Source organism: Cervus canadensis, chromosome 26 (assembly GCF_019320065.1).
Source record: "Cervus canadensis isolate Bull #8, Minnesota chromosome 26, ASM1932006v1, whole genome shotgun sequence".
Lineage (NCBI taxonomy): Eukaryota > Metazoa > Chordata > Mammalia > Artiodactyla > Cervidae > Cervus > Cervus canadensis.
In genome coordinates, this window is record NC_057411.1 from 23,437,473 (window position 1) to 23,451,255 (window position 13,783).

Below are 13,783 nucleotides of genomic sequence, written 5' to 3' on the forward strand. Positions count from 1 at the left end.
CACTCATTGAAATGATTGCATCTTTTTTAGAATTAAAATTTATTCTACTTTTGAAGAAAATTATGAATATAAAAAGGTTGACAGTGGTTTATATAAATTAACATTGATTTTAAATGGAGACATGTTTCAGAGATGTTCCATAACCTTTAAAAATGATTAGCTTAATAACTTTTTAAATCTGTAAAATTGAAAAGAAGCTTAAAAAATTACTGTTTGTCATGACTTAAAAGCTGTACCGCTGGATGAGCACGAGAGTATTGAGCCTAGCTGTCTGCGTTATCTGTTGGATCCTGTCTCCAAATCAGATCATCTTTCTTCAAAGTATATGTACTACTTTTTATAGTTTTCTCTTCTGAGAAGGTAATCAGTTGTACAAGACTTATCCCCTCATTAAGAGTTTTCTTACCTTCTATGCCTGGAATTTACAGCAGTGTTTATTCAAGCCCCCAGAAGTTAAGTCTGTTATGTTTTAAAGGACAAGAAGTCCCAAAATGTTTTTTACATAAAGGTGTATATTTCAATACCTCCAGAAAAATGCTGAATAATACTTAACATACTTAAAGTATTTACAAATCCTGGTAGACAATGGCCTTCCTCATTTGAAAATCTTACTTTTCTTTAAAAAAAAAAAAAAAGAAAAGTTTTTTGGAAATAATTTAGACTCACAGAAGTACAAAATGATCAGAGCTCCTGTGTATCCCCATGGTAACATTTCACTTAACCATAGTATATTATCATGCCCACGCAATTGACTCTGGTACACTGGTGTTAAACTAAACTACAGAACTTATTTTTAAGTCTTTATTTTTATTTTTCAGAAATGTTTTAGGTTCACTGCAAAACTGACTGAAAAGTACAGAGCTCCCATATACTTTCTGCCCTGACCCTTGCACAGCTTCCTCCAATATCACCATCCCCCAACAGAGTGGTCCATTAATTATAATCAGTGAACCTACATTGACACATCATCATTATTCAAAGTTCATAGTTTGCATTAGAGTTTACTCACTGTTGTAACTTCTTTGGGCTTTGACAAATGAAAAATGACATGTAATCACCATCGTAGTATACAAAATAATTTCACTGCCCTAAAGATCCTCTGTTCTGTTCGTCCCTCCCACCCTCCTAACCTCTGGCAGTCACTAATCTTGTTGTTGTCTCCATAGTTTTGCCGCCTTCCAGAATATCACAGAGTTGGAATCATTCAGTAGAGAGCTTTTTCAGTGGCTTCTTTCACTTAGTAACTCGCATTTAATTCCCTCTATGTCTTTCATGGCTTGATAGTTCATTACTTTTTAGCACTGAAAAATATTCTGTGGTCTGGATGTACCATAGTTTATCCTCTCACCTACTAAGATATATCTTGATTGCTTCCAGGTTGGGCAATTATAAGTAGTATAAATGTTGGTGTACAGGTTTTTATGTGAACATCACTTTTCAATTCATTTGAGTAAATACCAAGGAGTGCAGTTGCTGGACCGTCTAGTAAGAGTATGTTTAGGTTTCTGAGAAATTGCCAAACTGTCTTCCAGAATGGTTGTATTATTTTGCCTTTCTGCCAGCAATGACGAGAGTTCTTGTTCCTCCACATCCCTGTCAGCATTTGTTGTTGTCAGTGATTAGGATTTTACCCATTAAGGTAGACTGTTGTATTTTATTTTAATTTGCAATTCCCTAGTACATATGAGGGCTTCCCTGGTAGCTCAGCTGGTAAATAATACACTTGCAATCCAGGAGACCCTGGTTCAATTTCTGGGTCAGGAAGATCCCCTGGAGAAGGGATAGGCTACCCACTCCTGTATTCTTGGGCTACCCTGGTGACTCAGACGGTACAGAATCTGCCTGCAATGTGGGAGACCTGGGTTCGATCCCTGGGTTGGGAAGATCCCCTGGAGGAGGGCATGGCAACCCACTCCAGTATTCCCGCCTGGAGAATCCCATGGACAGAGGAGCCTTGGCGGGCTACAGTCCATGGGGTCGCAAAGACTCCGACATGACTGAGCGACTAAGCACAGCACAGTACATATGATGTTAATTGTCTTTCTATCTGTATATCTTCTTTGGTGAGGTATCCGTTAAGATCTTTTGTCTGTTTTTTTAATTGAGTTCATTTTCTTACTACTGAGTCTTAAGTGTTTCTTTTTTATATATTTTAGGTAATTATCCTTTATCAGATGTGTCTTCTGCAAGTATTTCTCCTATCTGTGGTTTGTCATTTTCTCTTGACGTTGTGTTTTGCCGAGCAGAAGTTTTTTAATTTTATTGAAGCCTAGCTTATCAGTTATTTCTTTCATGGATCATACCTTGTGTTGTTATCTAAAACGACATCACCATACCAAGGTCATTTAGGTTTTCTCATATGTTATCCTCTAGGGGTGTTATAATTTTGCATTTTATATTTAGATCTATGATCCATTTTGATTTAATTTTTGTGAAGGATGTAAGATCTGGGTCTAGATTCTTTTCTTTTTTTTTGCATGTGGAGGTCCACTTGTCCACTGTTTGTTGAAAGACTGGCTTTAATTGAATTACCTTCTCTTTGTTGAAAATCAACTGACTATAATTATGTGGGTATATATCTAGGCTCTTTATTCTGTTCCGTTGATTTATTTGTCTCTTCTTTTGCCCATGCCACACTGTCTTGATTACTGTAGCTTTATATTAAGTCTTAAAGTTGGCTAATCTTGCATTTGCTAGAGGCATGAGCTACCTAGGTTTAGTAATATTTTGGATGTTTATTGAGGTGATCCTAATAAGGTTTTTCTTCTTTAAAGAATTTATTTGTATAATAAAATTACTTTTTGTCATCTTCAGTTTGATAGTTGAATATTGAAAAATGAAGGCAGACTTGATATATTTCATTTTTTCACTTAGTCTATGTAGTGCCTTGAAATTTTGTCATTAATTATTAATTATAAAATGTATTAGTACTGAGATTAATAATGCCAAAATGTTTAAATACAGTCTTCTCCCGTAAGAACTGTTCAGTAGTGACTTTCTGCTATTACATCTATTGTTGTTCAGACAGTCACCTTTTTTTCTGTCCTTGGGTATAAAGATTCTTCCTACTCTTAAATAAAAATATATGAAAGTACACAGTAAAGAACAATATTTATACATTTCCATCTCAGACAAAAGCATAATAATTTACTATATATGCAGAGATTATTAGAACACATTTGAATTATACATTAGGTAAATTTACTTTGCGTAAGTATGTGAAATGAGAGGAATGAAAAAGTTATATCTTCTAGGACTCTTGTCTATTATGTACAGATGCTATTTCCGTGTGTTTTGAAGTTTCTGTGTTATTTTGTATTGTAACTTGATTTTAAGTGGAGTTTGAACAAAGATAACCATTGGTTCCCAAAAAGGGTGGAAAATTGGAAGGAGTAAATGATACAGAAAGCAGAATTCACCTGAATGATTTCTTTATCCTTCTCCTCTACCAACCATCACCAACTATCAAATGTTCTTCTTTGGCAAGTACAGTAAACCTTGTTTACAATGTGTTTTATGCACAATGTATATTGTATGTTTCTTGTAAACTTGTTATTGCTTATGCATGCATGCTAAGTCGCTTCAGTCGTGACCAACTCTGTGCGACCCCATGGACAGCAGCTCACCAGACTCCTCTGCCCACCGGATTCTCCAGGCAAGACTACTGGAGTGGGTTCCCATTTCCTTCTCTGATTAATCACTAAGTCATCCTAACTATTTGGAACCCCATGGACTATAGCCCACCAGGCCCCTCTGTCCATGGGATTTCCCAGGCAAGAAAACTGGAGTCAGTTGCCATTTCCTTCTCCCATTATTGCTCAATCAATGCATTTTTGGAATCTTGGGATATATAATCCATTGCCCTATTATAAAATTAACGGAAAATATTTCATTTAAAGATTTTTACTTAGTGATAATGCTTTTAGGAATAAAAGGCATTAAGTGAGATATAGGTATGTCATTTGAGTTTGATTCAGTTTTACCTACTCCTTTCCCTACCTTTTTAAAGATTATTGTGACTGCGGCTCTGTAATTGTATGTTTCATGCTTGTGCTGAGTCATGTCACTCACCAGGCTTCTCTGACCATGGGATCTCCAAGGAAAGAATACTGGAGTGGGTTGCCATATCCTCTCCAGGGGATCTCCCTGACCCAGGAATTGAACCCGCGTGTCCTACGTCTCCTGCATTGGCAGGCAGATTCTTTACCACTGAGCCACCACCTGAGAAGCACTAATTGTACATGTAATGGGTATAAATTCTTCATATGATATTGATGTCCTCGAGAGTATCTTATATCAATGAAGAGTTGGATTCGGTTCAAAAATTTCACACTAAGTTCTGTTTTGGCAGATTTTGAGTTGATAAATATCAAAGTGTTTCTTTTAAGTGTTAAGACTACCTCCAAAGAAGACTATTAGTAATATGAATACCCTTTGAATTCATTTAATTTTAGTTCTGTGCCTAGAATAAAATAAGTTCTATATCAACCAATGTTCATCAATGTACTAGAGTATAATAGGTAACAATTAGAAGTCAAATTAAGTAACAGTACTTTAGTTTTTGGTTTATGTTTTTATGATGAACTTAAAAATATTTTAGATATATAAAGTAGCAAATACCATAAGTAGAATAAAAGAACCATTAAATATCAGATATTAAAATCATTTCTTAATCATTGTAACTTAGAGTTTGTGGTAGACAAAATTTATCACCATTTTATAGATGTGTGAGGCTAAGGGGTTTTCAAGGTTCCGAAAAAATTAAAGCCGAAACAGCCCAGATATTTTGACTTTCTAGTGTGGGGGTTCATTTTATTTTAGTGAGTAGTGATTCTATTTTTACCTGTGCTCTTTATATCTAAGGTCATTTTCCTTTCCTTCCCTAACCTTGTCTAGTTATTTAATGCCCATTTAAAGTTGCAATTTGAAAATAAAAATCCAGTAACAAAAGTGGTTTAAGCCTGTGATTATGTTATAGTTAATTCAGTAATTGTAGCCCTTTGCCACATGAGGTCATTATATACTTGGTTCTTTCCTTGGCTCTGGCTCTAATCCAAGCATCATAATCTTGGTGATGAGTGGTTGGGAGAAGATAAGAGCTGATGAGAGATCTTTTGCATCGACAAAGCAAAAGCATTAATTGATTAATAAATACTTTATTGAGTGAGATTTTATGTGTACCGATGCAGGAAGGAAAAGGAGCTGTCAGATAAAGGCAATCCAAAACGTAGTGCTTTGAGAATTATTTTACTGTAAGAATGTCTGCTACACAACTCTCGGGATTCTCTAGGTAGTAGATTGAATAATACCTATTTTTTTTTATGGGATAGTACTCAGCTAGATAATTATGCCTAACAGGTTGCCAGGAAATTTAATTTTCTAATGTTCACTCATTAGATGTTTTGTTAAGGGCTGACTTGCAAGACTGTTTACCGTTTACTTAGCAATTAGGTATACAGAGAAACTTCCAGTTATTTTATTATTCTGTGGACATACATGGAGCTCAGCCAGATGCTTGTTTTTTCAAGAAGAAAGTTTACTTAAGGAAATCATGATCTAGAAAGTGATCCAGTATCAAGGGTAGGTGAAACCTGGTCTTCGATTGACTCATCATCTGAAACATAGCAGCTTTAATGTTACTTGGCGTCACTTTGAAATGTTGGTGGTATTTTGGTGACACTGAAGAGATGTATATGTGTGTGGATGCACTGCTTTTACTGCTCTGCCTTGTTCAAACTAATAAGATTCAGTCAAAGATAAGGCATCTTCTAAAGCTGCCTTTTTTCCTTGCTGTTACTGTCAGTGGAATCACTTTCTGTTAGGAGAGTAAATTAGGAAATTGGCTAATGTTATAAGACAATTTATGCTTCACTTGGCTCAGCAACACTATTTTGATATGTTGTACAGGCTTAGAACTTTGAATACTAGCTATCAAATCACTAGTTTGGAGACAGCAGACAATATGGACATAAGTTATTTCACTGGTTGACATGAACTGGTTGCTAAATTAGTAAATGAAAGAGACATGTTAAGTGTGGTAACTTTTAACAGACTGTCCTTACACAGATAATTGAATATTGTTCTCTTCAGAATAGTTACCTTGAGAGACAATACATTTATTCCAAAGATTCTGTCATTATTCAAAACACTCTTGGATCTGAGTTAAGAGTCAGTTGTATATTTTTTAAATGTGATTCAGGTTCTTTTTGTGTGTGTGACTGGATATAGTTTTTTTGTTTTTGTTTTTAATAACCATAAATCATTTAGTGACAAGTCTAATGAACAAAACGGGTAGTAAAACTTATATAAAAGCTGCTTTTGGCCATTAAGAAGGTAATAGTAAGGTACTTAGATGTCTTTTCTTGTTCAGTTTATGAAATAAATGTGAAGGAAACATGTATTTTTGCTAATTCAAATGTTTCTGACTAATGACAGACTCTGAACATATAACCTATTGCTGTGATTCCTTTGAAGGCACTGCTTAGTATAAGGTTATGATATAGTTAAAAACAAACAAACCCTGACATTGTCTCCTATTCTTTTTACATCTGGTATATACTAACAGTCAGCTGTTGTTGTAAGAATCTATCTTTATTATTTTTAACATCACAGAGGCAGTAGTGACTAAGAACACAGGCTCCCAAGACAGACTGCTGGCTTCACATCCTTCCTCTGCCACTTACTGTCTAACTTTAGGCAAGTCATAATCTTGGGGAAGTAATATTTTTTTTTTCTTTTTTTCTTTTTTTTTTTTCTCTCTTTTTCTTTAAAAATATGGAACGCTTCATGAATTTGCGTGTCATCCTTGCGCAAGGGCCATGCTAATCTTCCCTGTATCGTTCCAATTTTAGTATATGTGCTGCCGAAGCGAGCACGGAAGTAATATTTTAAAATTTCTTTATAAGAGGTCCATAAGTAATAGTACCTACATATAAAGTTGTGCAATTCTAATGTGTTCAGTTCAGTTTGGTATATATTAATATAAAGCATTTAGAACAATGCTCAATGCATGTTAGTCATTACTACTAGTATTTTTATTTCCTTTCATTCAGTATCTTGGTTGCTGAAAGCATCTGGAAAACTGGTAAGTTCATGTAGTTATTAAAATGAATAAAATAGAACTATAGTAGGATAATCTCTATATTTTTTGAATGGAAATAGTTATGGTGTGTGGAGAGATTCAGCAAACTTCATTGTGGTTACCTCCAGTGAGTGGGATTGGAGTGATTGTTGAGATTCTTGGGAGAAGGTTTTCATTTAATATTAGATTTGTTCATTCAGCAAATATTTATTGATTTCCTACTGCATGCCAGAGACTGATAAAAGAACATCTCAGTTGTTAGAAATTACTCTTTCCCTTAAGGAATTTTGGAGTGATATAGCAGATTAGGTTTCTACCCAAGTTCTTAGCATTTTCCTTTTTTGAAATTTTCTGTTCTTTTACTTTTTGAGTGGTACTGAATAAAAACATTTTTGATATCTTCATTAATGTTTCAAAAATTATGATTTCATTTCTGAATGTAAACATCCTGCTACTTTTGAAATAAGTAGCTTTATTTTCAGATGTTATGTAAAGCTCTCAGAAGAATTTGATGCTTGATACTTATAACACCAAGAGACTTTCCTTCTCTTGGGAAGTATATGAGATTAATAGACTCTGGTTTTTCAACCCAATCAAAGAATGGGCAGAAGATCTAAATACATTTCTCCAAAGACCTACAGATGGCCAACAGGCACAAGAAAAGATGAACATTGCTAATTAGAGAAATACAAATCAAAACTACAATGAGGTACAACCTCACACGGGTCAGAATGGCCATCATTAGAAAGTCTACAAATAACAAATGCTACAAAATAACAAATGCTGCAGGAGGTATGGAAAAATTACACTGTTGGTGGTAATATCAATTGGTGCAACCATTACAGAAAACACTCGAGAGGTTCCTTAAAAACTAAAAAAGTTGCCATATGATCCAGTAGTACCACTACTGGAAATATATCCCTAAAGAACTGTAATTCAAAAAGACACATGCACTCCGATGTTCATTGGAGTGCTATTTATAACAGCCAAGACATGGAAACAGCTTAAATGTCCACTGAAGGGAGGACGGATAAAGATGTGGCACATATATGCATGGAATACTACTCAGCTACAGCTTCGCAAATGGTGCTGTGAAGTGAAGTGAAAGTCACTCAGTCCTGTCTGACTCTTTGCAACCCCATGGACTATAGAGTCCATGGAATTCTCCAGGCCAAAATACAGGAGTCAGTAGCTATTCCCTTCTCCAGGGGATCTTCCCAACCTAGGGATTGAACCAAGTTCTCCCATATTGCAGGAGGATTCTTTTCCAGCTGAGCCACCAGGGAAGCCCAAGAATACTGGAGTGGGTAACCTATCCTTTCTCCAGTGGATCTTCCCGACCCAGGAATCAAACCGGGTCTTCTGCGTTGCAGGCGGACTTTTTACCAGCTGAGCTACCAGGGAAGTTAGTGGTAAAGAATCCACCTTCCAATGCAGTTTAGAAGTAAGAGACATGGGTTCGATCCCTGGGTTGGGAAGATCCCCTGGAGGAGGGGGCAGCAACCCACTCCAGTATTCTTGCCTGGAGAATCCCATGGACAGCGGAGCCTGACGGGCTGCAGTCCATCAGGTCACAATTTCAGACATGACTGAAGCGACTTAGCACTCTCGCACACATACTGAGCTATCAAAAGGCGGAAATGATGCCACTTGCAGCCACATAGATAAACCTAGAGATTATATTTATGAAATAGGTTAGAAAGAGAAAATTACCATATGATATCACTTATATGCAGAATCTAAAATATGACACAAATGAACTTTTCTATGAAACAGAGACTCACAGAACAGACTTGTGGTTGCCAAGGGGGAGACGAAGTGGGGAGGGAGGAATTGGGAGTTTGGGATTAGTAGATGCAAACTATTATATATAGAATGGATAAACAACAAAGTCCTACTCTCTAGCACAGGGAAGTATCCTGTAATAAACCACAATGGAAAAGAATATGAAAAAGAATGTGTATATGTATCATGTATGTATATGTAATATATATATTGCTGAATCACTTTGTTGTACATTAGAAATCAACACAACATTGTAAATCGACTATAGTAAAATTTAAATAAAATAGGCTATAGTTCTTATCAATTTTCAGCAAGATACATAAGGATCTTGTACACCTACCTAGGAAAGATAGATTGCAACAAAAAAAATTGCCCTTGCTCTTTCTATTTTTGTTTAAGTTAGCAAAGATATGTATTGTTTTTGTTTGAGTAAAAGAATATTATGGTTACTGTTATGAGTTTAATGTTTCTGCCCTGGAGAAGTGATAAAAGGACAGAATGCTTTATTCCCCTCCACGCCCCACCAAAACCGTTACCCAGGTGTTCCTACAAGGGCATCGTTACAGGCTGCAGGCAAAAATCCTGCACTGGGCCCATACCTGGTTGGGACCTCTGGGCCTTTCAGATAGAAGAATGCTGTACTTTGTGAAGCACTGCAGATAATTCCTATGTTATACTTAATACTATTTAATAGAGACCTCTAGACCATTGAGGTATGACCTAAATCAAATCCTTTATGATTATACAGTGGGAGTGACAAGTAGATTCAAGGGATTAGATCTGATAGAGTGCCTCAAGAACTAAGGATGGAGGTTCATGACATTGTACAGGAGGTGGTGACCAAAAGTGAAAGTGAATTCACTCAGTCCTGTCCGACTCTATGTGACCCCATGGACTATAGCCTACCAGGCTCCTCCATCCATGGGATTTTCCAGGCAAGAATACTGGAGTGGGTTGCCATTTCCTTCTCCAAGAGGTCTTTCCAACCCAGGGATCAAACCCAGGTCTCTCACACTGCAGGCAGACTCTTTATCGTGTGAGCCATCAGGGAAACCCAAAACATCCCAAAGAAAAAGAAATGCAAGAAGGCAAAATGGTTGTCTAAGGAGGCCCTACAAATAGCTGAGAAAAGAGAAGCCAAAGGCAAAGGAGAAAATGAAAGATTTACCTAACAATGCAGAGTTCCAGAGAATAGCAAGAAGAGATAAGAAAGGCTTCTTAAGTGAATGATGCAAAAAATAGAGGAAAACAATAGAATGAGAAAGACTGAGAAAGACTAGAGATTACTTGAAGAAAATGGAGATACCAAGTGAACATTTCTTGCAAAGATGGGCACAATAAAGGACAGAAATGGCAAGGACCTAACAGAAGCAGAAGAGGTTAACAAGAGGTGGCAAGAATACACAGAAGAACTATTTTAAAAAAGGTCTTAACGACCCAGATAATCACATTGGTGTGATCATTCATCTAGAGCCAGACATCCTGGAGTGTGAAGTCAAGTGGGCCTTAGGAGATATCACTAGGAACAAAGTTAGTGGAGATGATGGAGCTATTTCATCAACAGTGGAGCTATTCCAAATCTTAAAGGATGATGCTGTTAAAGTGCTATGCTCAAGATGCCAGCAAATTTGGAAAACTCAGCAATGGCCACAGTACTGGAAAAGGATAGTTTTCATTCTAGTTCCAGAGAAGGGCAATGCCAAAGAATGTCCATACTACCGCACAATTGTGCTCAGTTCACATGCTATCAAGGTAATTCTCAAAATCCTTCAAGCTAGGCTTGAATAGTTTGTGAACTGAGAACTTCCATATGTAGAAGCTGGATTTAGAAAAGACAGAGGAACCAGAAATCAAATTGCCAACATCCAATGGATCATAGAGAAAGCAAAGGAATTCCAGAAAAACATCTACTGCTTCACTGACTACGCTAAAGCCTTTGTATGGATCACAACACACTGGAAAATTCTTTAAAAGATAGGAATACACGACCACCTTACCTGCCTCCCGAGAAGCCTATATGCTTGTCAAGAAGCAACAGTTAGAGCCCAACATGAAATAATGGACTGGTTCAAAATTGGGAAAGGAGTAAGTCAAAGCTGTATATTGTCACCTTGCTTATTTAACTTACATGCAGAGTACATCCTGCAAAATGCTGGGCTGGAATCAAGATTGCTGGGAGAAATATCACCAACCCCAGATATGCAGATGATACGTTAATGGCAGAAAGCAAAGAGGAACTAAAGAGCCTCTTGATGAAGGTGAAAGAGGAGAGTGAAAAAGCTGGCTTAAAACTCAGCATTCAAAAAACTAAGATCATGGTATCCAGTTCCATCACTTCATGGCATATAGATGGGGAAACAATGGAAAAAATGGCAGATTTTATATTTTTGGGCTCCAAAATGAATGTGGACAGTGACTGCAGCCATGAAATTAAAAGATGCTTGCTCCTTGGAAGAAAAGCTATGACAAACCTAGACAGCATTTTAAAAAGTAGAGACATTACTTTGCTGACAAAGGTCCATACAGTCAAAGCTATGGCTTTTCCAGTGGTCATGTACGGATGTGAGAGTTTGACCATAAAGAAGACTGAGCACCGAAGAACTGATGCTTTTGAACTGTGGTGCTGGAGAAGACTCTTGAGAGTCCCTTGGACAGTAAGAAGGTCAAGCCAGTCCATCCTAAAGGAAATCAGTCCTGAATATTCATTGGAAGGACTGATGCTGAAGCTCCAATACTTTGGCCACCTGATGCAAAGAGCTGACTCATTGGAAAAGACCCTGATGCTGGGAAGATTGTGGGTAGGAGGAGAAGGGGATTACAGAGGATGAGATGGTTGGATGGCATCACCAACTCAATGGACATGAGTTTGAGCAAAGACCAGGAGATGGTGAAGGACAGGGAAGCCTGGCATGATGCAGCTCATGGAGTTCGCAAAGATTTGGACTCAACTTAGCAACTGAACAATAGCAATAGAGACCAAAAGGGAAGTGAAAGAAATCCTTGACTGGTCTCTATTCCTTCGGTGTTCTGTAATGTCTATTTTATTGCAAACAAAATAAGGTAAATGAGAGAGGTAATAAGGTAAAGGGAGGTATTCTAATTTTTATGCAAAGAGTTGACTCATTGGAAAAGACCCTGATGCTGGGAGGGATTGGGGGCAGGAGGAGAAGGGGACAACAGAGGATGAGATGGCTGGATGGCATCACTAACTCGATGGACATGAGTTTGAGTAAATTCCGGGAGTTGGTGATGGACAGGGAGGCCTGGAGTGCTGTGATTCATGGGGTCGCAAAGAGTCGGACACGACTGAGCGACTGAACTGAACTGAACTGAGTGATATTTAATACAGAAAATTAAAAATCTGGAAAATTATAAATAAAGTATAATCTGCTGGAAATCCTACCACATCCTTGCATATCCATTCAATGTATATACATCCTCATGGGTTGCACCTATGCACATACATAGACCTAGTTTCCACATTTGTGTATATTTGTAATCTTTAGAGGGCTTTCATTCATCTTCAAAAACCAAAATTTTGAATATCATAATGAAAATGTAAAATACAGGGAGGCCCCTGGTAATCCAGTGAAGTCCACACTTTCACTGCCAAGGGCATGTATTCATTCCCTGGTTGGGAAACTAAGATCCTACAAGCTGTGTGCATGGCTAGAAAAGAAAAAAATAAAAATAAAAAACAGGTTGAAAAAAGAAAATGTAATCATACAGAGTTTTTTAAACTAAAATTGGATTATAAGCAAAATTTATTGACTTATGTTTAGTGATAGATATGCTCATTACATAAATTGAAAGTTTTATTATTTAGAATTTGGGTATATTGTTTTCCATTGATTTATAATTTGAAATGATTTTCTTTACTTGATTTCCAGTTGGCAGTGACAATAAACCTAAATATTTTTCTTTTCTTTAAAAAAGTGCAACATGCCCATGAAAACAATTTGGACTTTGCAGAAATATTCAAGTAAAGCAATCCCTGGATCCTATCACTCAGAGGTACTATCCTGGCAGACTATCACCTTCCAGCTTTATGTCTACAAAGAAATATTTTTCTTTTTTATTAAGTTGAGACCGTGCTCTATATTTAACTTTGTGTCCTGCCTTTTCCCCCTTAAAGTATATTGTAAAAAATTTTTTCTTGCATCAAAGTTAAACCCATAATTTCTTGACTCTGTAAAGTTTGAAATGTGCAGAAAATATGAGAAGAAAAAAATATTTGTAATCTTACCACTAAGAGATAACTACTTACACATTAGTATTTCCTACTAAGCTGTGAGTTTCTTTGTTCCCACCTTCAGAAAAACAAAACCTAAATCTTAACTATCCATGGCAATTCCCTATTTCATTTCTTTTGTTAAAAGAATAATAATTCTGAAAAATGAACTTCTTGGATTTATCATATAATTGATATGATTAGTAAATTCATATTTTCACATTTTATAGAACTTTTGTATTTGTGAAGGACCTCTAATTCAAATTTATTGTAACCTTTTTCTCTATAGAATATATTTGTATGTGCTTACATGTGTGTATAAAACTAAAAATTTAATCTTTAAATGTCATTTTATGTTGGAACCTTTAGGGAGAGAGTATATTTGTGTGTGTGTGTGTGTGTAAGACAAATGTGAAATTTGAAGATACTCTTTTTTTTTTTTATCTGGATGACCTTGGGCAAACTTCAACCTCTCTGTGAGCCTCAGTTTTATCATTTTTCAGATTGTAATGCTAGGACCTTTCCAAGGAATAAACTTGTTGTAAGGAGCCAGAAAAATCTGTAATAGGACCTCTTAAATTATAAAATATAACAAATATTAGTAGTTATTGTTTAATGAGCTCCAGGAAAGAAAAATAAAAGGCAAAGGCAGTTCTTGATTCCCGCAAGCTTATGGTCAGATTTCC

At 36.4% G+C, this 13,783-nt stretch overlaps 1 non-coding gene across 1 annotated transcript; it reads right to left on the minus strand.

Moving 5' to 3' along the window:
- Positions 1–6,768: 6,768 nt before the first annotated feature.
- On the minus strand, positions 6,769–6,875 carry LOC122428537. Its single transcript, XR_006265755.1, has one exon. It is a non-coding gene; the product is annotated as a U6 spliceosomal RNA (small nuclear RNA).
- Positions 6,876–13,783: the final 6,908 nt, after the last annotated feature.